Source organism: Triticum urartu, chromosome 4, assembly GCF_003073215.2.
Source record: "Triticum urartu cultivar G1812 chromosome 4, Tu2.1, whole genome shotgun sequence".
NCBI classification, from domain to species: domain Eukaryota; kingdom Viridiplantae; phylum Streptophyta; class Magnoliopsida; order Poales; family Poaceae; genus Triticum; species Triticum urartu.
Genome location: NC_053025.1, coordinates 427871211 through 427896878, shown reverse-complemented (window position 1 = coordinate 427896878; position 25668 = coordinate 427871211).

Sequence of the window (25668 nt, the reverse complement as noted above, 5' to 3'; positions counted from 1 at the left end):
TCCCATCAGGGTGGGCCCTACCGACGCGTGACCATCCGCTGGCTGCATGGCCTCCACTACCATGGCCACGCCAGGTGGCACCACTACATGCACCTCCATCGCGTCATCATGCCTTGGATCCGCTGCAACCTGCTTATCCACAAGCGACGCGCCCATCACCGGATTGGACGGACCCCCCCGCGGTGCCACATGAAGATTGTCTGCGCCGATCGAACGCCCAATCGACTCTCTTCCTTGGGATCCCAGCTCCCCCACATCGATTGCCATCGGCTCGAGGATTGGCCCTACCTTTTCCAAGGCGACCTGGAGCTGTCACCTGCGTGCCCCCAGCAACGAACCAGACTGGACGGCCATCGTGCATGTGCCCACCACTTCCTCCCATTGGCCTGTCGCCACGCGCCCTAGCAGCCGGGGAGGGAGAATTTCCCTCGGGTTCTGCGCCAACGTTCTTCCCTCCTCCACTTGCTTTGAGGCCACCACCAATTGCGCGACCAATCTTTCTCATGTCTCGTTTGATATCTCGACAGCCTTGTTGTTCGAAGCATCCCGATTGGCTTGAACAGTCAAGCGCTTGAAAGCAGACAGGTGCCGCGTCAGCCTGCTTGGGATAGGGACAACTGGGGCTTCCATCGCAGCGACAGGTGGGGACTCCATGGGGGGAGGCGCTAGTCGTGTCCCTCTGGTCTGGACCAGGCCCCACCCCCTTCTCCGGCGACAACGACGCCGTGACCGCTGACACGGACATCCAGAACACCGAACTGCCAAGCCAGCCTACGCGGCCTCAGTCCGCCGCCCGCGAGATCACCATCATCGTTGTCTGGAAGGCCACTTTGACCATTGTCCGAAGAGCTCCCGAAGAACCACGGCTCACCGGCCTCCCTCAAGTCCATGATCATGTCGATGTGAATGAGTACCTTATACTGCAGAAGGGCGGGTGGCGCCTCCATGCCCGGCTCCGGCATAGCCAACCACCGGAGTGTGGGGATGTCTTGTGGGCTCGCCGTCCATGCCGTGAGCTTGAACGAGGATAAGTCGGAGCGGGAAGCCGTCTCTGGTGCCACCGCCTCAACCTTGCAAGACGACCCGAGCAGCCCTTCCACCACTGAGCGATCCCAAGCATGGGGGGATGCCCTCAATTTCTAGCCACACCTTGAAACCAAACACCGAATGAACTGCCTACGATTGCCTATTCCACGGCATGAAGAGCAGTCTGTCTCCTTTGAACTCCATCGAGGGGCAATCCGCCACTCTGTTCCACACCTCCGCCGAAGCAAAAACCACCAGAAAATCCTTTGGCCTGTAGCAATGCACTGACACGAGCTTTGGGGCGATGTCCAGCTTCCCGACAAGGATCTCTTTCACACGCGCCGGCGCAAGCACCCTCCTTTGGCCACCCACGTAGGCCACCACGGCGAACTGAAGGCGACGCTCCAGATCAGACACCATCGCGGTGCGCCTGACGACGCATAGCTCCGCGGATGCCTCAACGGCCCTGGCCTCCAATTGAAGCCGCGGCGGCGCCAGGGGTGGCCATGCCGAATCAACACCCAGAGCCGCAGCCTGTGGTTCCGTGAATTAGCCAGAGCCGTTAGGCACCGCCACGAGCGCCGGCCGTAGGGATGGAGCAGAGTGACGTGCAACCTTGGCCACCGCCTCCCTGTGCAGATCATCCACCGACGAGGGGCTTCCCGGCCGCTTGCAGTCCTTGGAGCCGTGGCCGGGCAGGCCGCATCTGAAGCAGACGATTTGGTTGGTGCACTCGTTCTTGTAGTGGCCCTTCTCTAAACACTTGAAGCATTTATCTCTCATCTTCGGCAAGACCTCAACGACCGGCGACGCAGGTCGTGCGGGGGCCCTCGCACGACCGCTCAGACCGTCAGGGGAGTGCCTCATCCTCCAGAGCTTTTTCTTGGAGGGAGGCGGACGCACCCATGGGGCTTGCACCGGCCTAGGGGCAAGAGCGCCGTCCACCGCCGCGTCCGGGTCGTGGGCGTCCGAGCCCTCGGAGCTGGATGAGATCCCCAGCCCCGACACCACCGGGCGCTCTCCCTATGGGCGGAACGACGAGGTCACAGATCTGGGGCTAGCGGACATGGGGAATGGGAACCAGAGCCGGGAGGAGAGACCGGCAGCGGCGAGAGTGGTGGTCGCTGCCGTCGGAGTGGCTGCGGCGAGAGCGCCTGAGCGCGGTGGACGCCGACGCCGGAGTGGCGCACGGTGGGAGGGAGTGAGGGAGAGCGGGAGGGAGCGGGGGAGAGTGGAGTTAGTGTTAAATTCTCTCCCTGGTGTGAGGACATCGACTCTGAGGGGCTCCTGGAAGTTGTGTGGGTTAGAATTGGTAAAATTCCCCCCAATAAGAGATCTGGTAAGGTTGTAGCTTATGTGGGGGGGCTGGTTGGGATCACTCTGGAAGTGGACATGTCGACCATCAATTGCCCCTCTTCTGTCAGAGCCAGAATTGGGTGCAGATCTGTGGCCCAACTACCTGCTACTGCTGAAGGAGTTTTAGGGGGGCGTTTCTATAAGTTTACTTATGAGATTGAAGAAATTCTAGTTAAAAATTATGTTGAGGAAGAAGTTGTTGATCTTGTTGCTGATGACAAAGCCAAGCTTGAGTACACCCATAAAAGGAACCATACTGATCAGGAGAAAAAAGAGAGTCCACCTGCTAAACATTGATCTGGGAAACTTGACAATTCTTATCATGTGGGTAAGGCATGTCGTCTTCTGCCTACTGAGAATGAAGAAAAAGAGGAGGATGTCTCATCTGAAAGTGGAGCAGATACTTCCTTGCTTATTGAAACAATGCAGAAAGAAATAGATGAATCTGCTGGTAAGGAGAAACTGAACTCCTCCAAGTGGATCATCCCCATGGAAACTGTTGACTTTGGGGCGTGTTCACAAGATGTTAAGGTTGTGGAGGTGGTGGGTGAAATAGATCCTGGCTTAAAAACTTCAAGTGATTATGTGGTACAACTCCCATCCCCGGATCACTTTGAGGAGATTGTTCTTACTCCCCCACTAGCACCTGAAGCTACACTCAAATTCAGCAAGTGTAACGCCTCAAGAATACATGACAAGGTGGAAGACATGGCCGTGAAGCTGGCTTACACGAAAGACCCTGAAGGTAACTCCAAGCCTGCTTGTAAAAACTCTTTTGAAGTTTTTTCCAATTATGAGTTGATTAGTAGAGCCAATAAAATGGGGGTGGATATACCTGATGATATGTTCACTTTTGTGGACGTTATCAGAGAATTAGAGCATGTCAGGGGTGAGTTAGATATCAAGAGCAAAACTGAATCCCTTACTTAGGGGGGGGGGGGGTTAGGATATTATTGTAGTTGATGGGCTGGGCAGGAGCAACCTTGTCGACCTAGAATGGCTTGACCAGGAGGAACATGTGTTCGAATAGATCTCTTCTAGTAAATCTAAAAAGAAAAAACAAAGGAAAGTTAGTATTAAGACTTCTAGGCCAGTGACTAGGAGTCAAAAGAGTACTATCTTAGAGACAGATCTGATCTGTAACCCTACATTGTCTCATGGTAGGGTTACTCGTTCCAAGTTTCATAAGAAATGTTCCAAATGAGAGGCCTCATTTGGAACTGCCATGGGGTAGGCAAGAAAGGGATGGCCACCTGCCTCTCAGACATGATCAGTGACCACTCCCTTGATTTCCTGGGCTTACAAGAAACTATGCAAAAAGATTTCTCCCCTAAATGCTTGAGGAGAATTGACCCCTTTGGCACCTTTCAATGGAATTGGATTTCCTCTGTTGAGAAATCTGGTGGCATTCTGTGTGGTGTTAGGAGTGATAAACTAGAGATAGTCTCCTATTCTAAAGGTAAACATATACTACAATTGGTACTGCAGAACAGACAAAATAAGCTTAAGTGGGGCTTGCTTGTAGTATATGGACCAGCTCATGAAGAGTTGAAGGGAGAGTTTTTGATTGAGCTGGCTGCCACCTGCAATGGGATGCAAGTGCCTTACATTGTTGGGGGCGACTTTAATATCCTTAGACACTCTGGAGAGAAGAACAAGAAACACAACAGTCATAAATCTACTGATCTGTTTAATTCTATCATTAGTACTTTAGCTCCACGTAAGATCCATATTAATGGAGGGAAATATACTTGGACTAATCAACAGGCCCATCCCACACTAGAAAAACTGGATCGTATCCTCATGTATGAAGAGTGGGAAAATATGTACCCACTTGTCTCTGTTCGGAAGCTGGTCCGAGAGATCTCTCATCACAATCCCCTATTGCTGTCTATGGGGGAGGAGGGGCGAGATGCCCCCAAACCAAGGGAATTTCGTTTTGATCTATCCTGGATTAAAGATGATAGATTCCTGCCGCTAGTCAGACAGATCTAGACTGGGAGAGTTAAATCATCTGATCCTATAGCTATCTTGAACATTAAGCTTAAAAGATTTAAAACCTATTTCAAGGGTTGGGGGTCTGATAGATATGGCCATGATAAGAACAAAAAGGAAAATCTCAGACTAGAGTAGTCCATGCTCGAAGAACTTGAAGAAGATGGACCACTTCCTCCTGAGCTTTACAGCAGGAAGATGGATGCCAACTTCGAGCTGCATGAACTACTTGTCAATGAAGAGATCTTCTGGTTACAACAATCCCATGAGCGTTGGCTCCTTAAAGGGGATTTAAACACATATTATTATCATAAGATTTCCAATGGGTGAAAACGCAAAAATACCATCCATTCACTTAAGGTGGGTGAGGGGGTAACAATTGAGGGCACGGATAGTCTGATTGCTCATGCCACTAACTTTTGCAAAGATTTGTTTGGCCCAGCTCCTGGCAACCAGTTCCATCTTAACCCTGAGACGTGGACTCATGATGAGAAGCTTTCTACGAAGGATAATATTGATCTCTATCGATAGTTTACAGAGCTAGAAGTTAAAACTGCTTTGTTTGATATGGCCCCAAACAGAGCCCCCGGACCTGACAATATTCCCGTTGAATTTTATCAGGTCTGTTGGGAGATCGTTAAAGATGATATCATGGCCCTGTTTGATCATTTCCATTGAGGGAAACTTGATGTTAAACGCCTCAATTATGGGATCATTAACCTTCTGCCAAAAGTGTCGAGTGCTGAGAGAATCCAGCAATTCAGGTCGATCTGCCTACTTAGATGCCCCTACAAGCTCATAACTAAGGTGCTCGACCGGAGAGTTGCTGTATATGAAGATAAGCTAATTAGCCTAAATGCCTTTGTAAAAGGGAGGAACATCATGGATGGAGTGCTCTCACTCCATGATATACTCAATTACACACATGTCAAGAAGAGAGTGGGGATTGTTCTTAAACTAGATTTTGAAAAAGCCTACGACAAAGTAAATTGGGATTTCCTTATCAAGTGTCACAAAATGCGAGGCTTCAATGAAACTTGGTGTGGATGGATTAAATAAATCATGTATGATGGGACAGTTAGTATCAAGATGAATAACTGTGCAGGTCCCTACTTTCAAAGTGCCAAGGGAGTTCACCAAGGGGACCCCCACTCCCCGTTCCTATTCAACCTCGATGTTGAATGTCTTACCAAAATGATTGAAAACGCCCAGAAAAATAGTCTGATCATGGGTTTAGCGTCTGATCTCATCCCTGATGGGGTAGCTGTCTTGCAGTACGCAGACGACACCATCATTTGCCTAGAGGATGATGTTGATAAAGCAGTTAACCTGAAGTTACTGCTTTATTTGTTCGAAATGATGTCTGGGCTAAAAGTTAACTTCCAGAAAAGTGAGATCCTTACCGTGGGGGGGGGGGGGGGGGGGGGGGGGGGGGGGGGGGGGGGGGGGGGGGATGAGAATGTTGTCAAAAAGTACGCGGAGCTGTTTAATTGTGAGATAGACAGTTTCCTCATTAAATATGTAGGCATGCCCGTGAGCTATACAAACCTGAAAAACTCTGATTGGGAGTTCATTGTGAGCAAGTACCTAAAGAGGTTTGAGGCCTGGATGGGTAATGCGGCCTCGATGGGGGGGGGGGGAGACATACTCTGTTAGATTCTGTGGTCACACAGATTTCTCTGTATCATATGTCGATGTGGCTTATGAACAAAACCTTTATAGAAAGATTGGATAAGCACAAGAGGAGATTCTTTTGGCAAGGTTGTAATAAGAAAAAGAGATACCACCTTGTGAAATGGAGCAGAATATGTAGATCCAAGGAAAAAGGGGGTTTGGGAATCAAAGACCTCCAGAAACAAAACATAAGCTTGCTGGTCAAATGGTGGTGGAAGCTTGAAAGACAAAAAGGGCTTTGGCAGGATATTGTCCGTGCCAGATACCTTCGCAACAAAACTGTTGCGGATGTCACTGCCAGGTTTTCTGACTCACCTTGCTGGAAAGCACTGCTTAAAGTCAAAGATATATATATATATATATATATATATGATGGGAAGGAAGATTGATACTAAAGTGGGGGACATTACTAGGTTGTGGAAAGACTCGATTAATGGGCTACGTGCTCTCCAGGAGCAATACCCTTGACTGTTTGATATTTGTAACTTCCCTGGCTGCACCTTGAACAAAATGAACGGTGACGACACCAATTCGTTCTTTAGACGCAGGCTTACCCCTGATCTGCTTAAGCAGTGGGAAGAACTGCGGTCTATAATAGAAAACACCCCCCTTGCAAAGGAAGGTGATGGTGACAAGATCTTCTGGGGCCTTAACCAGAATGGCAAGTTTACTACTAAATTTGTGTACAAACTGCTGGAAAAACCCCTTGCTGGGTGTAACTATAAGTGGGTGTGGAAAGCCAAAATCCCCCTTAAGATTAAAATCTTCTTATGGCAGCTATCCCAAGATGCGGTGCTCACAACACAAGTGATGAGGAAAAGGGATTGGACAAGGAATCCTTGTTGTTCCTTATGCAGGGAGGTTGAAGCCTCTAAACATCTTTTCTTTACCTGTCCGGTTGCTAGGGTGGTCTGGAGGTCTATTGGGGTAGTGTTGGGCACTGACAAATGCCCCAACAACTATTGGAATATTTTGTTTGGTGCAATAAGTTTCTCCCTGGTAAATAAGTTTTTTACACTGTGGGTTTAGCTGCTACCTGTTGGGCCATCTGGCTGGCACGTAATCGGGCCACATTCGAGAAAAAAACAAATTAAGACTCCTTTTGAGATTGTTTTCTCTCTTTGTTCATTTCTATTATACTGGACAAGATTGCAAAAAAGAGAGGCGGCTGGAGAGCTACGCGCTGGTGAAGAGATGATCAAGACCAGTATGATGCAGTTGATGAAGCTATGTAACACTGCCAAGAAACCGATCCAGAGCTCGTGAAGATCATGGAGATCTCGGCATGGCGCTTCAAGATCCATGCGTCCCGAAAAAGGAGTAGAAGGCGGCCTCTCTTGTTAGCCTTTAGCGTCTAATACTTTTGCCTAGCCATGCGAGTTTGGGTAGTCCGCTGTTTTGGTTGTGTCTGTTTGGCCGTTCTTTGGCTGGCTATGATTGTAATAGACTTAATGTGATAGTGTTACCATGTTTTCGCCCCATGGCATCCGTTTCGATGGCGAGCGGATGTGGTGGGTTTTCTGGTAATGCTTGAACTTGCTTTACCCCTCTTTCCCTCCTCCTGTCAACTTGAACTGGTCTGTATTTCCGTTCTTCAGTAATGGAAAAGGGTAATGCCTGGTTCAAAAAAAAGTAGGTGTCGCGGTCTAATTATAGGCATGTGGTTCGAACTGTTTCCATTTTTATCCTACTTTGCTATTTATTCCTTCAACTGATAGGTGGGTCCCACAAACAAGTGTTGTATGACTCATACAACCTGGTCTTTTTTCGAGCCACGTAGGAATCCCCCGTTTGGATATGGCTTGAAGGTAAAAAACAATCGGGATAAGTATGGTCAAAGTACATATTTCAGGGATTTACACGTTAAGGTTCATTTGCGTCGCGCTTTACAATCTTAAAGTTTAAAATAGACTTCACTCCCCTGAAAGATGGAGTACTACTGGTCTACCAACCAATGCCCCGTACCATTCATTGCACAGTTCGCGATTCCTGAGAATTCGTTGAGCGTGGAGCTGGAGTAGTAACACTGTTGGTATGCAGACGCAGTGCCGCAGCACCACTCGAGTGTTGTCACTTGTACATGTTGGTGAGGTGCTCGTTTTCTTTCCTTTTTCCCTTTGAGCCAAGATTACTCCTGATGATCAACAAAAAATGGATTGCTCCTGGTTGGATTGGGTCAGCACACTACAGCCGATAGCAGCTGGTCAACTAATGCTGGGCTCTCTGGAGATGGTAGCAACTTTATTTTCTTACTAGTTGATTCAGAATCACCGCTCGTGATGCACAGTCACACCAGTCTGATACTATACAAGTCAAGTTATTTTTCTCATAATGGCAGTATCATAGGTAGTACTGTGAGTGCTAGAGAGAATCTTTTTTGGCGTGCCCTCCTGCTCCCGACCCGCTCCCTCCCGCTAGGGTTTTCGCCGCGCCCGGCGGCGCCCTAGCCCCCTCCCACCATTGCCGGCCACCAGCACGTGCGCCCCGGCTCATCCCGCCCCCCCTTCCCCCCCCCCCCCCCCCCCCCCCCCCCCCCCCCCCGAGGTGGCCGGGGTGGCATGCCCCCTACTGTTCCCGCGCGCTCGTCCCCTTCCCGGGGCAGGTGACGGCGGCGGTGCTGCTCGGCTGGGCGGCGGCCGGCGACCCGACGGCGGTCGCCGGCGGTGGGCGAGGTGACGGTGCTGCCCTTGGTGGCAGGGCGGCGTGGTGACGTGCGATGGCCGGCGGCGCACCCTCGACCCAGATCTAGGCCCTCCCGGCCCCATCTGGGTCCTAGCGGGCTGGCCATTGGCGTGGCTTCGATGTCCTCTGTGTGGCGCCGACGGCATGCCTTCTGCAGCGTGAAGGCTGGAGCTTTATGGGCATTTGAGGACCCGACCGGACCTATGGGCCCATGGGACCGGTATGCTCCTCCTATCATGTCCGGTCGGTTACCGTCGTTGATGGTGGGGGTTGGGCCCTCCTGCGTGCCGACAATGCTGTTATCCCGAGTCCCGACTCCTCTTCTTCGTGGAGCAGGCCCCTTTCGCGGTGCCGTGGTGAGACGGTGCAGAAGCTTCAAGACCGTTTTGGCGCAGGGTGGTGGTTTGTTTGGTGGCGTGCTCCGGATCGCCCGAGGTGAAGGTTGGGATCGGGAGAAATCCCTGTCGGCCGAGCCGACTCCGACGCGGTGGTGCCTGAGAGTGCCGCCGAACCTTCCTGGAGGGCGTCAGAGGTACCCTTCCTCTCTCGTTGCATACCAGGGGAAACCCTTGGCAGCAGCGTCATCATCGTCGCGTCCCTTCTTGAAGGTGTTGATTGGTACCGGCACTCGGAGTATAGGGGCTTAGTGGAGGATCCCTGGTGGGCACGGCGACCGCGAAGCTTCTTCGTTTTTGTTGATCCACCGATGTCGGTATTTGTTTCTTTTCTTTTTCTCTTTCGTTTCTTTTGGGTGTGTCTGTGCTGCTTCCGCCTCATCACCTATCTGATTGTATCGGTGATGTTTGCTTTGTAATACAAAGCGGGGGGGGGGATCCTATTTCGTCGGTATCATAGGTAGTATCATGCATATCAACTAGACAATTTTGATGAGATGGTATATGACTAAATGAAGAATGTTGAGTGTCATATCATGGTACCGTATCATATTAAATGATGTGCTACTATGTGTCATGCATGACAATAAATAAAATCATTTATAATATTAACATATGATACTATGCACTATGGATATAGTATCATACACTAGTATCATGTGCATGATACTAGTATATAATACTCTCCACTACAACTAGGCTTAGTTGGATACAAGTCAAGTGAGTGAAACCGAAGGAAAAATATACTCCCTCACATCCTTTTTAGTGAGTGAAACCAAAACAACACTATGTATATATATGTAGCTTGCATCTAGTACTCGCTTCTGGAAGGCGAGCCGGCGGAGCAGGGCGTCGAGGGGCCACATTTCCCAGTCCTGATTCACTTGGATGTGGTTAAGGACTACACGCCCCTTCCGCCGACGGATCACGACGAGGAGCTGGAGTGGCCACGCATCTACAGGCACAAGGATTGGTGCATGGGCATCAAGGATGGTGAGGGCCGGGCACGGGCGTTGGCCTCGGCCAGCTCTTTCCATGCGGGCCGCCATTCCGATGATGATCGCGATGATGGGGACAACGGCAATGGCAGACGGCGTGGCAAGCGTGGCGGGGCGCACTCGCGTTTTTGGCTTGGGGTGCGTGAGCGCGCGCAGTGCCGTGACACGGCGGCTCGTGCACCGGAGCCTCGCCGGTATCGCCGGTGTGATGTGGGGCCTAGAGATGCACCAAGAGCCCAAGGGCAGGCTTCGGGTGCGGTTGTGGTTGAGAATGCTGGTGCTGCGGGACCGACTGCTCAGCCGGGCATGCATGCATCGAGGAGCCAGGACCGCGTGTTCGTCACCCCGTCTCTGCAGCTGGTCTAGGTATGCCCTCTGCTGGGTCACGGGAACAAGAGATGCAACAAGGCTTTGAGGAAAAGCTGCAGCTAGACGATGATGAGTGCAGCGACATGCAGAGCATGGCTGGGGCAGCGGTTGACATGGACACCTTTGACAAGGTGATGAGAACTCCTGTTCTGCCATCGGCAGAACTGTCTGCCCGAGACCTTGTCCATGCTGACGCGGTGGGCTGGGAGCCGACCCCTGTTGATATCATGCCACTGTACTCTCCACCACGACAGCATCTACAGCTCTTCGACATCACCCTGCCCTAGCCTAGTTAGAACATACAGGATGCAACCTTCATCACAGCTGCTGCGATGACCTCTCACTTCAGTCAGAACCATAACACCAACAGCTATGAGCTACCCCCGCTGCCACAATCCTTGGGGCCAGGCGAACCAAGCATATGGGATGAGGCCTCCTCTCTTGCCGCCACGCAGAGGCGGTTCGGCTGGGAACAGCCTATCCTGCCGATAGGGCCCTACTGGCTGCCGAGCTGGGAGGCAGGCCAGTTCACAAGCATGTGCTGGAACCAAGCTGGGCTACAGGCTCGGAAGTGGTTTTTGGGCCCGATGCATCCACACGGCCCACACCACCGGAGCAGGAGCTGAACCAACCCAATGTCCAATCACGGGAGGAGACTCGAGCGAGACGCGCCCTGGCGGAAGCCAATCTGTCAGGGCCCGGGCTTCTGACGGCGATCACGGCAAAAGTCTCGGAGTTGCACATTGACGAGCAGCGTGCTTTCATAAGCAAAATCGCTGCGCTGCTGTCTACATCAATCCTGGGCGCGCCGGCCCCTCCCGCCTCCGCTTCTCGCCCCATCAAGCAGCGCCTGCTATGTGTCATGAAGGCATCCAGGCAGAGCACCCGGCTGCTTCGTCTCGGCTCCAACTACTCCTCTTCGAGGCGATCGCAAGCGGCGATAAGCGTCAAGTTGGGCTTCATCAGGCGGGCGGAGGATTTCACGGATGACACGCTCCTCGAGTACCTGAACTTCTTCCGCAACCCAATGCCACCAGAGAATGTGGCCAAGTTAGCAGAGATCGCCGGTCTGAAGTCCCCATCCCAGCTCCGCCTACCAGATACTGAGCTCCAGGCGATCCTGGACGAGCTTGTTGTTCGAGCTGCCTAACGCGTCTGCAGCTGAACGCGTCACCTGCAGTTTCTTCAAGTTTCCATATGATTAGCTATTATCTGAACTTGTGTCATGTTAGTCATGTGCGCCGTTGTGGCTGCCTTGCAAACTATCTCTCTGTTCTGTATCCTGTGGATCATGGCAATCAGTGCCTGGTTCTGAACCCTGCAGCTATATGTGTTTCCTTATGAATGAATGTTTGTCTCTTATCACCTGGAATGTGAGGGGCCTAAATGACAGGGCACGGCGCGCGGCCATCCGCGCAATGTTTGAGCGTCTGAACTGCTCGATTGTGTGCTTACAGGAGTCCAAACTCTCTGCTGTTTCTGACGCGGATCGCGTGGAGATTGTTGCATCGCGTTTCGACAGGCACTCGTCTTTAGACGCTGAGGGCACTCGCGGAGGTGTTATGTTGTGCTGGCGATCAGATTGCTTCAATGCCAGCAACATCGTTGTGAGAGATTTTTCCATCACTGTATGTTTTACGCCGGTCGGAGGAGGGGTTGCTTGGTCGCTGTCAACGGTGTATGGGCCACATGATGATCGCCGCAAGCTGGCGTTTCTCAATGAGCTAGCCACAATCCATAATTCCATGGGAGGGCCGTGGATTGTGATTGGAGATTTTAATCTCATCACAGATCCAAAGGACAAAAGCAACAACAGAATCTGTCGCTGATGGATGAATAACTTTCGATGCACACTTAACAGATCATGCTTGCATGAGATACAGTTGATCGGCCGGCGGTTCACATGGAGTAATGAACAAAGCACACCAACGCTCGTGAGGTTGGATCGTGCCTTTTGCAATGTCGACTGGGAACTTGTCTTCCCTGGCGCAAAACTTCTGCCGCAATCATCCTCAATTTCGGACCACTGTCCCCTCCTCCTAGTTAATGATGTGATCACCAAAACAAACAGAAGGTTTCGCTTCGAGGCGTACCGGCAATTCATCGAGGGCTTCCATGATGTGGTGAATCAATCTTGGCATATGCCTACCGGGAACGCATGTCCTATCACTAGACTAAGCGACAAATTACACAGACTTAGCAAAGCTCTGCAAGTATGGAGTAGAACACTTGTCGGAGACATTCAGAAGCAACTCATGACAGTGAATGAAATAATCCTTCAGCTTGATACGGCACAAGATTTCAGACCGCTCTCTGCTGAAGAAAGAGAACTGCAATCCAAGCTCAAGTCGAGATCCCTAGGCTCGGCTGTTCTCCTGAAAATTAAACTTAGACAGAGAAGTAGAGTCCTTTGGCTGAAAGCTGGGGACGCCAACACAAATTTTTTCCGAAAGCCAATGCTAGGCATAAAAGGAACACCATTCATGTGCTTCAGGGGCCAAATGGAATATGTTCTTCCTCGGACGAGATGAGCAATTTAGCTCATCAACACTTCCAAAACATATTTGGCTCTGACCATCCACGATCCGTTGCACTAAATTGGGATGAGCTCGATCTTGAGCATGTGGATTTGTTGGGCCTTGAGGGAGATATCACCCTAGAGGAAGTGAAGAGAGCAATCGACGAAATGCCAGCAGACAAAGCGCCGGGGCCGGATGGCTTCTCGGGGGGATTTTTCAAACAATGCTGGGAAACCATCAAGCAAGATCTGCTAGACGCCCTCAAGCAATTATACAGAATGGACAGTCGAGGTCTAGCGCGTATTAACACTGCTATCCTGGTGCTCATTCCTAAGAAACAGGGGGCGGACACGCTACAAGAGTTCATGCCAATCTCACTCCTTCACAGTCTGATCAAAATCTTCTCTAAAATCCTAGCGAGTAGGCTGGCCCCTAAGCTAGGTGATCTGGTCGATCAATGTCAAAGTGCGTTTATCAAAAAACGCAGCATCCAAGAAAATTTCTTGTACATTCAGAACACTATTAAGAGGCTACACAAGACAAAGACACCGTCAATCCTTCTGAAACTTGATATTGCCAAGGCCTTCGACTCGCTTCCATGGGCATACCTGATGGATATGTTAGAAGCGCGAGGTTTCGGCGCGCGTTGGCGTGAATGGATTGCCATGCTGCTCCGGACATCCACCTCTCGTGTGATGATTAACGGCCAGCTATCCGATGCCATCCAACACCGGCAAGGTCTTAGGCAAGGGGATCCGATCTCACCTTTCCTATTCATCCTTGCCATGGACCCTCTTCAAAGGATGATGACCAGGGCCACATCTTGCGGTGTTCTTACGAAACTGCCCGGACGAAAACCGCTGATGCGCTGCTCCTTCTATGCGGATGATGTGGCTATATTCATGAACCCGAAGGAAAGCGACGCGAGGATGATCAAAATGCTTCTTGACTGTTTTGCTAAAGCCCTGGAACTCCAAGTAAATGCTAACAAGAGCACGGCTCTCCCGATCAGATGTGGCGCAGCCAACTTAAACAATATCATGGCGCCCCTTGGCATCCCTCTCAAGCAGTTTCCGATCACATACCTTGGCATGCCTCTGTCTCTCAGGAACCTAACCAAGGTGGACCTTGACCCGTTACTGCTCAAGTTTGGCAACAAGACTGCCTCCTGGAAGGGTGGTCTCATGGCTAAGACTGGACGCCTAGTGCTCCTCAAGTCTGGCCTAACTTCGCTCACCATCTATATGATGACGGTGCACAAACTACCGGTTTGGGTCCTGAAGCGTTTGGTGCAACTATGCCGCGCTTGGTTATGGAGTGGAGAGAACACATGTACATGGGGAAAATGTCGGATTGGATGGAACATGGTTTGCTGCCCGAAACACCTTGGCGGCCTGGGAGTGCTAGACTTGGCCAAATTTGGAACTGCTCTGCGACTTAGATGGCTTTGGATGGTCTGGCAAGACCCACCTCGGCCATGGAAGGGGTCGTCGCTGCCATGCGATGATGACGATGTTCGCCATGGCTACTGATATAACAATTGGTGATGGTGGTAAAGCCAACTTCTGGCATGATCGCTGGTTGAGTGGACAAAGCCCAAAGGTTATTGCCCCAACATTGTTCAAAATCTCCATACGAAAAAACCAAACCGTAAAAGATGCGATGCGGAATGAAACTTGGCTGTCGGATCTTGCAAAGGGACTCTCAGAAGATATGGTTCCGGAGCTTACTGCTCTAGCGGCACTGCTGGACGATGTGGTGTTGCATGATGGGCAAGCAGACACCATCACTTGGCACTTCACTCCATCACACGAGTACTCTGCCCGTTCAGCATACCTTCTGCAATTCGAAGGTGCCACACACATGGAAGGGTATAACCTGATCTGGGCAACATGGGCACCAGGGAAATGCCGTTTCTTCTTATGGACGGCCATATTGGGAAGGATTCTCACCGCCGACGCCTTGCTACCACGGGGATGGGACAACAATTATTTTTGCCCCCTGTGTGAGCGGAGTCTAGAAACCCCATCACACCTGCTCATTGAATGCCCTTGGTCGCGATATGTTTGGGAAAAGATCGCAAACTTAACAAATATGACTGCCCTGCTCCCTTCATCCTGGACTGACCGGACCAGCATCAGAGGCTGGTTGGCGAGCTGCCATGGCAATGCAACGACGGACAAGAGAAAAGGAACACTTTCCCTCATCCAACTCATATCCTGGGAATTATGGGGGAAGAGAAATAGGCGAATCTTCAAGAAGGAACTTCTACAGAAGGAGATGTTTATCGCTAAAGTAAGAGACGAGATCCAACTTTGGAATATGGCTGGAGCGGGCATTCCATTTGACCCTGGCTGAGCTTGAGTAGATTAGTCTGAGGTCTTTTTGTTTCCCTTCTCCTTTTGTCTTCCTCGTTGCTTGAGCATATCTGGCGCGAACCCACCTTAGGTACTCCCTGTAGCTCATTCTGCTCTTTTTCCCCACTGATCAATGAATTTGGTAGTCAAACTACCAACATTCCAAAAAAGTGAGTGAAACCGGAGGAAAAATATACTCCTCACGTCCTTTTTAGTTTGCATATAAATTTTATCCGAAGTCAAAGTATCTCTATTTTAATCAAATTTATAGAAAAGCACAATGGCAAATCAATATTGTTAAATTCGTTACGAAATGTAGTTTCTTAGTATATATATATTTGGTATTGTAGATGTAGATATTTTTTAATATAATTTTGATCAAATTTTACAATGTCTGACTTGACACAAATTTAATACGCGAAGTAAAAAGGACCGAAGGAAGTATGTTGCAGATTCATAACTAATCAAGGTAGCTGCACGCTAGAACAATGTTTAGTATACGGTGATCATTTTTTTAATACAATGAACTTTTTATGAACTTTTTGTAGTATGCGTTGAATTTTTTTAAAATATACATTGAATATTTTTGTAATACCAGTTAACATTTTCTTAATATATGATGGATATTTTTTTGTAATGCATGATGAACTTTTTTGTAATATATGTTGAATATTTTCTTAATATAAGATGAACATTTTTATAACACATGGTAAAGCTTTTTCTAATGCATAGTGAACTTCTTTTAAATACACACTGAACTTTTTCTGAAAACACAGATTTTTTGTAATATACAGTCATCAATGAATTGTTCACCGTGTATTAAAACACCAACCAAAACAACGTTCAGTGTTGTATTAACAAATTGTTCACCATGTATTAAAATATTATTCATCATGTATTAATGAAAGAAAAAAACAAAAAAAAAAAAAAAAAAAAAAAGAAAAGGAAAGAAAAGGAAAGAAAAAACTGGAATAAAAGGCCAAATCAACAAAAAACTAGAAAAATCATGAAAGAAAGAACAAAAAGAAAATGAAAAGAAAAAAAACAAAAAGGCAACAGAAAAAAGAATGTAAAAAATGAAGCAGCGAATGCACAACACGGGCTGCCCCAAACTGGGCCAGCCCACCCGCGGGCGCTTCTAGTGAAGCCGCTTCTGTCGCCCCAGACGGCGAATAGGTTCTACTTCCCTCAAGACTAGGCGAGATCACTAATTAAGGGTACCCTTGCAAATGTCACTCCCACCTTTTTCAAGTTAACAAGTGACGTGATGCATGTGCGTCATTTGTTGCACCTAGAAGTTTCCCCATTTTGAACCATTTTTACTGTTGAATTTCTCGCGTCGAGATCTTCGGAACTATAACCCATGTGAATGGGTTTTGATGAACTTTTTTTTTCACGACAACATCAAAAGAAGAAACCCGAGCCGGGAGGACATTTCTTTTCAATTTCTTCCCCTTTCCGAGAGGCACAACATCTCGCGGAATCAAATTTATGCCTCCCATTGAAGTATTTTTCTTTTCTTTTTGAGAGGCACGACACGAAAGCAAACATGTGCCTCCCGTGGAAGCAAAAAAAAACACTTTTTTGTTTTCCAAGAGGCACAACTATGCCCCTCGCGTAGTAAATTTGTGCCTCACATGAAAGTAAAAATAACATTTTTTGTGTCATTTTTTCTGCAAAGCCTATGAGAAACCAAAAAACCGCAAAATATATAGAAATACATCTAAAATCCAAAAATGCCTATAGAAAAATTAAATCCTGAGGGAGCGCTCTGCATGCAACACATGGCGCCGGCTGAGTCCACTAAAATGACCCTTGGGGGGTGCCCGCAAGGGGTACCCCTTGATTAGTTGCTCCCAAGACTAGGGCGACTCCTCCTATGTATATGTGATGCTTGCAGCGCCAGCTAAGCGTTTTCAGTGTTTTTCTTTCTTATTTTGGTCTTTCAGTTTCTCTTTCGTTTTCGGTTCAAGAAAAGATTCTCTTTCGTTTTTGGATGGTTTTTATTTTTTCCTAAGTTATTAAAATGAAAAAAAATAACATAGTACACAGGGAGACACTTATATATACAGACATACACTTACCCATAAAATACACACATGGACATTCTACCCTAATGAGCAACTCTGAGAGACTAATTCAGCACATAATCTTGAGATTGGCGAAGTAGCCACAAACGCCATCTTTGTAGTCGACGGGAACAACTCCGAAGGAACATCATCAAAAGTCTGAAATAAATGCAGGAAAAATGCGAGCACCTGTGTCAAGCGTATGACTTGAAGCCCGGTGGGCTGGGGGTACCACTGTCCTTCATCCAACCACAAGTTAGTTCGCAATAGAAAAACTTGTTTAAAAACGTTTGTATGTACATAACAAATGTTCATATATTTTGAAAAAGGTTTTATCGCATTTTTGAAAAAAATTCATGTAATTTTAGAAAATTGTTTACGTTTACAAAATTGTTCACGTGGTTTTTTTAAACACTATGGATTTAAAAAATATTTATATAATTATGAAAAGTGTTCATATTGTTATATATATTTTTAATACAATTTTATAAATATTCATATGTTTTAAGAAAATGTCCTTGTGATTTAAATTATTATTTTTCAATAATTACACCATGTATTAAAAAAAATCTCATGTATCTGAAAAAACGTTCATCAGATATTAGAAAATATTCATAGTATATTTGAAAAGGTGTGTATTATAAAAAGGTGATCATATATTTTAAAAATGATCATTGTGTATTGTAAAATGCTCGTTGTGTATTCAGACAATTTCATGTGTGTTTGTTTGTGTAAAGAAATAATGGAAAAGGTTTCCGCAAAAAATGAAAAAATAAACAAAAGTCCCGGGAAAGCCAACCAAAAGAAATAACAAAAAAGTCATAAACGCAAGAACTTTCATCGTACCACCTTACGTAGAAATTAGTGACTCAATTGGCTGGCTTTCTTTAGGTGAATAGTGTTTATAGGGATTACTGACCTGGACCGTCATTTTATGAGGTTTGACCACATGTAGTTTGTGTGAGCCTGGGCTAGGGTTTGAGTTTGTAGATGGCCCTATGTTCACTCAACCTTGCATGCTAATCTACTCGCTTGATGCGAGCCTGATTTTAACTATTTTTTTTAGGATCAGCCCAGCCACAAATTATAAAACGACCAAGGAACTAGAGCAATTACAGTCCTCCCAAAGGATACTTTTCAACTCAGGGGGGACGTCTGCTAGCTTGAAATAGTCTCCTTCTTTTCTAACGAGAGCTGCGAGCTCGTGTGCCATCTTGTTGCTGGGTCTTCTTGTGGCCCTGAAAGACACCTCCTTGAACATCTCCTCGAGGTGCCAGATATCTGTAACCAGTGGAAAAAGCGCCGAGTGGTTTGTCGCCCTATTGTTTAGGGTTGTGATGATTGATGCACAATCTGATTCCACGCACACCGGCCCCCTATAGTACTTACTCAGGGTAGAGAGCCCATACAAAACAGCTGATAATTCGGCTTCTTCCGAGTCCTTACAAGACTGCAGGCGCTGACCAAAAGCCAAAGCCACCACACCCTGGTGTGTTCTGACGATGGAGCCAGCCGTTGTGTCACCCGTGTTGATTAGAAAGGAAGCGTTAGTATTGAGTTTCCACCACCCTTCCTTAGGCGGTTCCCATTTGCTTCGCTCAGTCTGCTTGGGTTCCATTGTCACCCGTACTAATTGGCTTTCATGTATTCCATCAGGAGCGTTGTTTTTGTGGTTGCTCGTACAGCCCAGCTCCTGTGTTTTCTTTCCATCTTTTATTTCTGCTTGTCGCCGTTCTGTTGGATCCAGCACTTGATGGTCAGCCAGGTGGGTATCTATCTCCTGTATCATACAGTCTGCACCTCCCATTCTTGTCTCCTCAGCATACTTAACAAGGAAACTCGCTGATTGGTCAATCCTCGCATTCCCTTTAGCATGAATGCAGTCGTCACGCAACCATCAGGCGCGCCACAGCAGTAGCAGTGTCCTTCTCCTGGTTTCTGCATCATATTTTGCCAGCAGGTTCTGGAGCCAATCTACTCCAGTAAACCGAAATTGCTCCTCCTCTGGTAAGACCCAATGTGGTCTCATTTCCTTACGAAGTGCCCTAGATTTTATACAGTTTACTGTCGCATGGAATTCATTCTCACCCTCGCACCCACAAATACTGCAGGTATTGTCTAGCTCCAGAGTTCTTTTCCATTTATTTTCTTTTGTTGGAAGCGTATTTGTCGCCACTCGCCATGCAAAGATCCTTACTTTTTCTGGTACCTTCATCTTCCATATGAGATCCCAAATACTTCTATCATCTGCATCATTTATCGAATTCAACGCCAGCGCATTTTTCTGTTGTTTGAGGTTTGCACCCAGCTTGTATGCACTCCAGACTTCTCCTCATGCCATGCAACGCAGTCTTCCACTTCGCTTCTAGGGATTTTAATCTTGCATATCTCCTCTACATCATGGGGGTGAAACAGTTGATGTATGAGTGCCTCGTCCCACTCTCTCCTGTTTCCATTTAGAAGTTGATTAACCCACCTCAATCTTGATCGTCTCTTGAACCCCATAGTTTTTAGTCCACTCTTCCGTGGAACCCATTGATCTCTACTAATCTGAATTCTCTTTCCATTACCAACCCTCCAAATTAGGCCTTTTTTCAGCAGCTCAAGGCCGTGTTCAATACCCCTCCATGCTTGGGAAGCATCAGCAGCGAACACAGTATCCAGTAGGTCTCCCTTAGGATAGTATTTTGACTTGAGGACTCTAGCACACAGGCTGTTTGGTTTCTGAAGCAATCGCCAACCCTGCCTCGCAAGAAGTGCTTAGTTAAAAATCTGCATATCGAGAAATCCAATACCACCCGCTCTCTTGGGTTTAATCATACGCTCCCAAGACATCCAATGCACTTTCCGTTGCCCTTCATCTTCCCCCCACCAGACTTCTCTTATAAGGCGTTCATATTTGTCACAGAAACCAACTGAAAAATTGAAAAACCCCATGGCAAAGGTGGGTAGAGCTTGAACTATGGACTTGACATGAACCTCCTTTGCAGCAAAAGACATGTGACGACCCGTCCAGTCTGTGCATCTTTTTAAAAATCTATCCATAATGGGTCGGAAATTTGCATCTTTCATTCTTCCCTCTGGGGTTGGGAGCCCCAAGTATTTACTTTCGAACGTTGAGACCTCACAGGCATGGATATCTTTAATTTCCTCCTGAACTGATGAGGGGCAGTACTCACTAAACAAGATCGAGCATTTGCTGCTGCTTAACAACTGGCCAGTACACTGCTGGAACATTGTGAGAGCCCTCTTGACCGCCCTGGCTTCGTCCCTAGATGCTTTAAAAAATACCAAGCTATCATCCGCAAACAAAAGATTAGAGATACCCGGGCTGTTGCGTGCTACTTTGACCGGGGATATACTTCCACCTTGTACTTCCCTGTTGAAAATTGCAGTGAGGCCATCAGCGACAAGGAGAAATAAGTATGGACTAAGGGGATCACCTTGTCTGAGGCCTCTGGACGGCTGAAATTGTTCCAACATTTCCCCATTCAGCTTAACTGAGGAACGGACAAATTTTATGCATTTCATGATCCAATTAATCCACATGGCATGAAACCCCATCTTCTCCATTGCACCCTCCAGGAAGTCCCAATCCATCCTATCGTATGCTTTGGCGAGATCCAATTTATACGCACAGTGTGTATTGTGAGGGTTCTTGCTATGCTGGATCCTGTGAAAACATTCAAACGCTATGATGGCGTTATACATTATCATCCTCCCAGGGATAAAAGCACTCTAGGTTTCAGAGATCAATTCATTAAGTAGGGGTCTCAAACGGTTAACCAAGCATTTTGAGATCACCTTATATATTACATTGCACAGGCTTATCGGTCGAAAATCTTTTAAGCTCTTTGGGTTCTTTCCTTTAGGTATAAGGATAATGGACGTATCATTTATTCCTTCCGACATGATTCCATTCTCAAATAATCCCTTAACCGCCTCGATCACATCTTTCTTCATGTTTTCCCAATTCCATTGGAAAAAACGGGCCGAGAAGCCGTCCAGCCCTGGAGCTTTCAAGGGTGCAATTTGAAAAAGGGCATCATTAATCTCTTTTTCAGAGAAAACCTTAATCAGACTATTATTCATCGCCTCATTTACCTTAGTAGGAAGAATATCAATCAGCTCATGCGGAGATACTCCCTCCTCCTTTGTGTACAGCTCCTTAAAGAATTCCGTGGCCATGTTATCCAGTTCATGCTTCTTTCCCATCCAAACATCGTCTTTATTCTGTAACTTCTTTATTGTGTTTTTCTTCTGCCGCCATGTGGCTTTCCTGTGGAAATATCGAGTGTTCTGTTCCCCTTCCCTGATCCATGTAGCCCGCGAGCGCTGACGCCCCATTACTTCCTCTCTAACAAGCAGCTCATCTAGTTCAGCAGCCGTTTGTTTAATTTGTTCTTCGTTGTTTTGATGGTTTCAGTTTTCTGTCAGTACCTTCAGCCGGTGTCTCTTCCGTTTGATATTTGAATTGGCAGCTCCAAAGTCCTTCCTGGACACACTACTAGTGACTTCTGAACCTTTTTAAGAGTTTTTGATACATCTTCCGAGTTTTTGCGTCACCATCGTCACCCTATGCTTCTCTAACCATGGTCCCCAGAGACTGAACTCTCTCCCACATCATCTCATACCTGAAATACTTATTTTTGCACCCTTGCTTCTCAACACCCATCGCCAAAACCAGGGAAAGTGATCTGATCTCGAGGTGATCACATGTTGAATCTGTGCTTGTCGGAACAAATCACTCCAAGCAATTGAAGCTACCCCTATGTGTCATGGGTTTGTCACGACAGATGTCCTTGTGAAAGGACTTAGTCGTGGAGCCATTGCTACGGGTTAGCTTTAAGGGGTTAAACCGGACAAGGGGATACGGGGAATTTTATACTAGTTCGGCCCCTTCGAGGAAGGTAAAAGCCTACGTCTAGTTGTGATTGGTATTTCTAGGGTTTCGAAGGCCAGGGAGCGAATCCGCTTTGTCTGGCTCTCGATTTGTTGTCTGTCCCTAAACCGCTGCCGGGTCGTCCCTTTATATACATAGGTTGACGCCCGCCGGTTTACAGAGTCCCGAAGCCGGATCATAAACGTATCCAGTTCGGTCTCTATCCTTCCTATCTTACAATACAAGTTACACGACTAAGCCGGTTTATATTTACAGGCTTTAACCCGCCTTCGGGCCTTGGGCCTCCATGAAGCGCCATCATCCTTGTATCTTTATGGGCTTCTAATCTTCAAGGAGTCAACCCGGCTACATAAGGCCGGTTTACCTCCAGTAGTAATATCCCCAACATTAGGCCCCAGATTGGTTTAAACTCGTTCATGTCAATCTTCTATAATTATAAAAATTCTTCCCTCATATCTTCACCTCGATCTTGTAAACCGCCGTGACGTCATACTTCAAGATTATGATAAACCGTCCTGACATCATCCACCGGTTGATGTTGAAGATTACCTTCATTTAATATGTCTTCAACCATCGAGGCGACACCCTTATTAACTTATCCATTTTGGGGCTCCTCGATTCCCGCACTTGCCATTTCATCTCTTCGCCCTATAAATAGGGACAGCGGGCCCCTTTTCTTTTCTTTCCACTACCCATTCATCTCTTCTTCTTCCTCTCGACGACCTCGCACCCGAGCGCCGCCGTCATCCTCGAACTCCGCCTCTGCTCCGTCGTTGGCCGCTGCATCAACCTGTTTGCACCAGAGTTCCACAGCGCCCTTCCGCTGCTTCCGCCTTCGCCGTAAGTCTTTTCCCCTTTCTTTCTTAGATCCATCAGGGTTTCCTTGTTCTTCTCTGTTCTTGAGGTTCATCATGTTGGGGAACGTTGCAGAAAACAAAAATTTTCCTACGGTTTCACCAAGATCCATCTAGGAGTTCATCTAACAACGAGTGATTAGATGCATCTACGTAACTTGTAGATCGCGAGCGGAAGCGTTCAAAGAACGGGGATGATGTAGTCGAACACGACGTGATCCAAATCACCGAAGATCTTAGCACCGAACAGACGATGCCTCCGCGTTCAACACACGTACGGAACGGATGACGTCTCCTCCTTTCTTGATCCAGCAAGGGGGGAAGAGAGGTTGATGAAGATCCAGCAGCACGACGGCGTGGTGGTGGATGCAGGGCGTCACAGTAGCAGGGCTTCGCCTATACTACGAGAGAGAGACGTAACGGGGAGAGAGGAAGCACCAAAGGCTGAGGTATGAAGTCCCTCCTCTCCCCCACTATATATAGGAGGGCCAAGGGGGGGGGGTGCGCCAGCCTAGGAGATCCAATCTCCTAGGTGCGGCGGCCAAGGGGAGGTTTCCCTCCCCCCCAAGGCACCTAGGGGTGCCTTCCACTAGTGGGACTCCTCCCCCATGGAAACCCTAGGCGCATGGGCCTAGTGGGGCTGGTGCCCTTGGCCCATGTAGGCCAAGGCGCACCCCCTACAGCCCATGTGGCCCCCCGGGACAGGTGGCCCCACCCGGTGGGCCCCCGGGACCCCTCCGGTGGTCCCGGTACAATACCGATAACCCCGAAACTTGTCCCGATGGCCGAAACAGCACTTCCTATATATAATTCTTTACCTCCGGACCATTCCGGAACTCCTCGTGACGTCCGGGATCTCATCGGACTCCGAACAACATTCGGGTTACTGCATATACATATCTTCACAACCCTAGCGTCACCGAACCTTAAGTGTGTAGACCCTACGGGTTCGGGAGACAAGCACATGACCGAGACGACTCTCCGGTCAATAACCAACAGCGGGATCTGGATACCCATGTTGGCTCCCACATGCTCCGATGATCTCATCGGATGAACCACGATGTCGAGGATTCAATCAACCGTATACAATTCCCTTTGTCAATCGGTATTTACTTGCCCGAGACTCGATCGTCGGTATCCCAATACCTTGTTCAATCTCGTTACCGGCAAGTCACTTTACTCGTACCGTAATGCATGATCCCGTGATCAACCACTTGGTCACCTTGAGCTCATAATGATGATGCATTACCGAGTGGGCCCAGTATACCTCTCCGTTATGGAGTGACAAATCCCAGTCTCGATCCGTGTCAACCCAACAGACACTTTCGGAGATACCTGTAATGCACCTTTATAGTCACCCAGTTACGTTGTGACGTTTGATACACCCAAAGCACTCCTACGGTATCCGGGAGTTACACGATCTCATGGTCAAAGGAAAAGATACTTGACATTGGAAAAGCTCTAGCAAACGAACTACACGATCTTTGTGCTATGCTTAGGATTGGGTCTTGTCCATCACATCATTCTCCTAATGATGTGATCCCGTTATCAATGACATCCAATGTCCATAGCCAGGAAATCATGACTATCTGTTGATCAACGAGCTAGTCAACTAGAGGCTTACTAGGGACATATTATGGTCTATGTATTCACACGTGTATTACGATTTCCGGATAATACAGTTATAGCATGAATAAAGACAATTATCATGAACAAAGAAATATAATAATAATGCTTTTATTATTGCCTCTAGGGCATATTTCCAACAGTCTCCCACTTGCACTAGAGTCAATAATCTAGTTACATTGTGATGAATCGAACACCCATGGAATTCTGGTGTTGATCATGTTTTGCTCTAGGGAGAGGTTTAGTCAACGGATCTGCTACATTCAGGTCCGTATGTACTTTACAAATCTCTATGTCTCCATCTTGAACATTTTCACGAATGGAGTTGAAGCGACGCTTGATGTGCCTTGTCTTCTTGTGAAACCTGGGCTCCTTGGCAAGTGCAATAGCTCCAGTGTTGTCACAAAAGAGTTTGATTGGCCCCGACGCATTGGGTATGACTCCTAGGTCGGTGATGAACTCCTTCACCCATATTGCTTCATGTGCTGCCTCCGAGGCTGCCATGTACTCCGCTTCACATGTAGATCCCGCCACGACGCTCTGCTTGCAACTGCACCAGCTACTGCCCCACCATTCAAAATATACACGTATCCGGTTTGTGACTTAGAGTCATCCAGATCTGTGTCGAAGCTAGCGTCGACGTAACCCTTTACGACGAGCTCTTCGTCACCTCCATAAACGAGAAACATTTCCTTAGTCCTTTTCAGGTACTTCAGGATATTCTTGACCGCTGTCCAGTGTTCCTTGCCGGGATTACTTTGGTACCTTCCTACCAAACTTACGGCAAGGTTTACATCAGGTCTGGTACACAGCATGGCATACATAATAGAACCTATGGCTGAGGC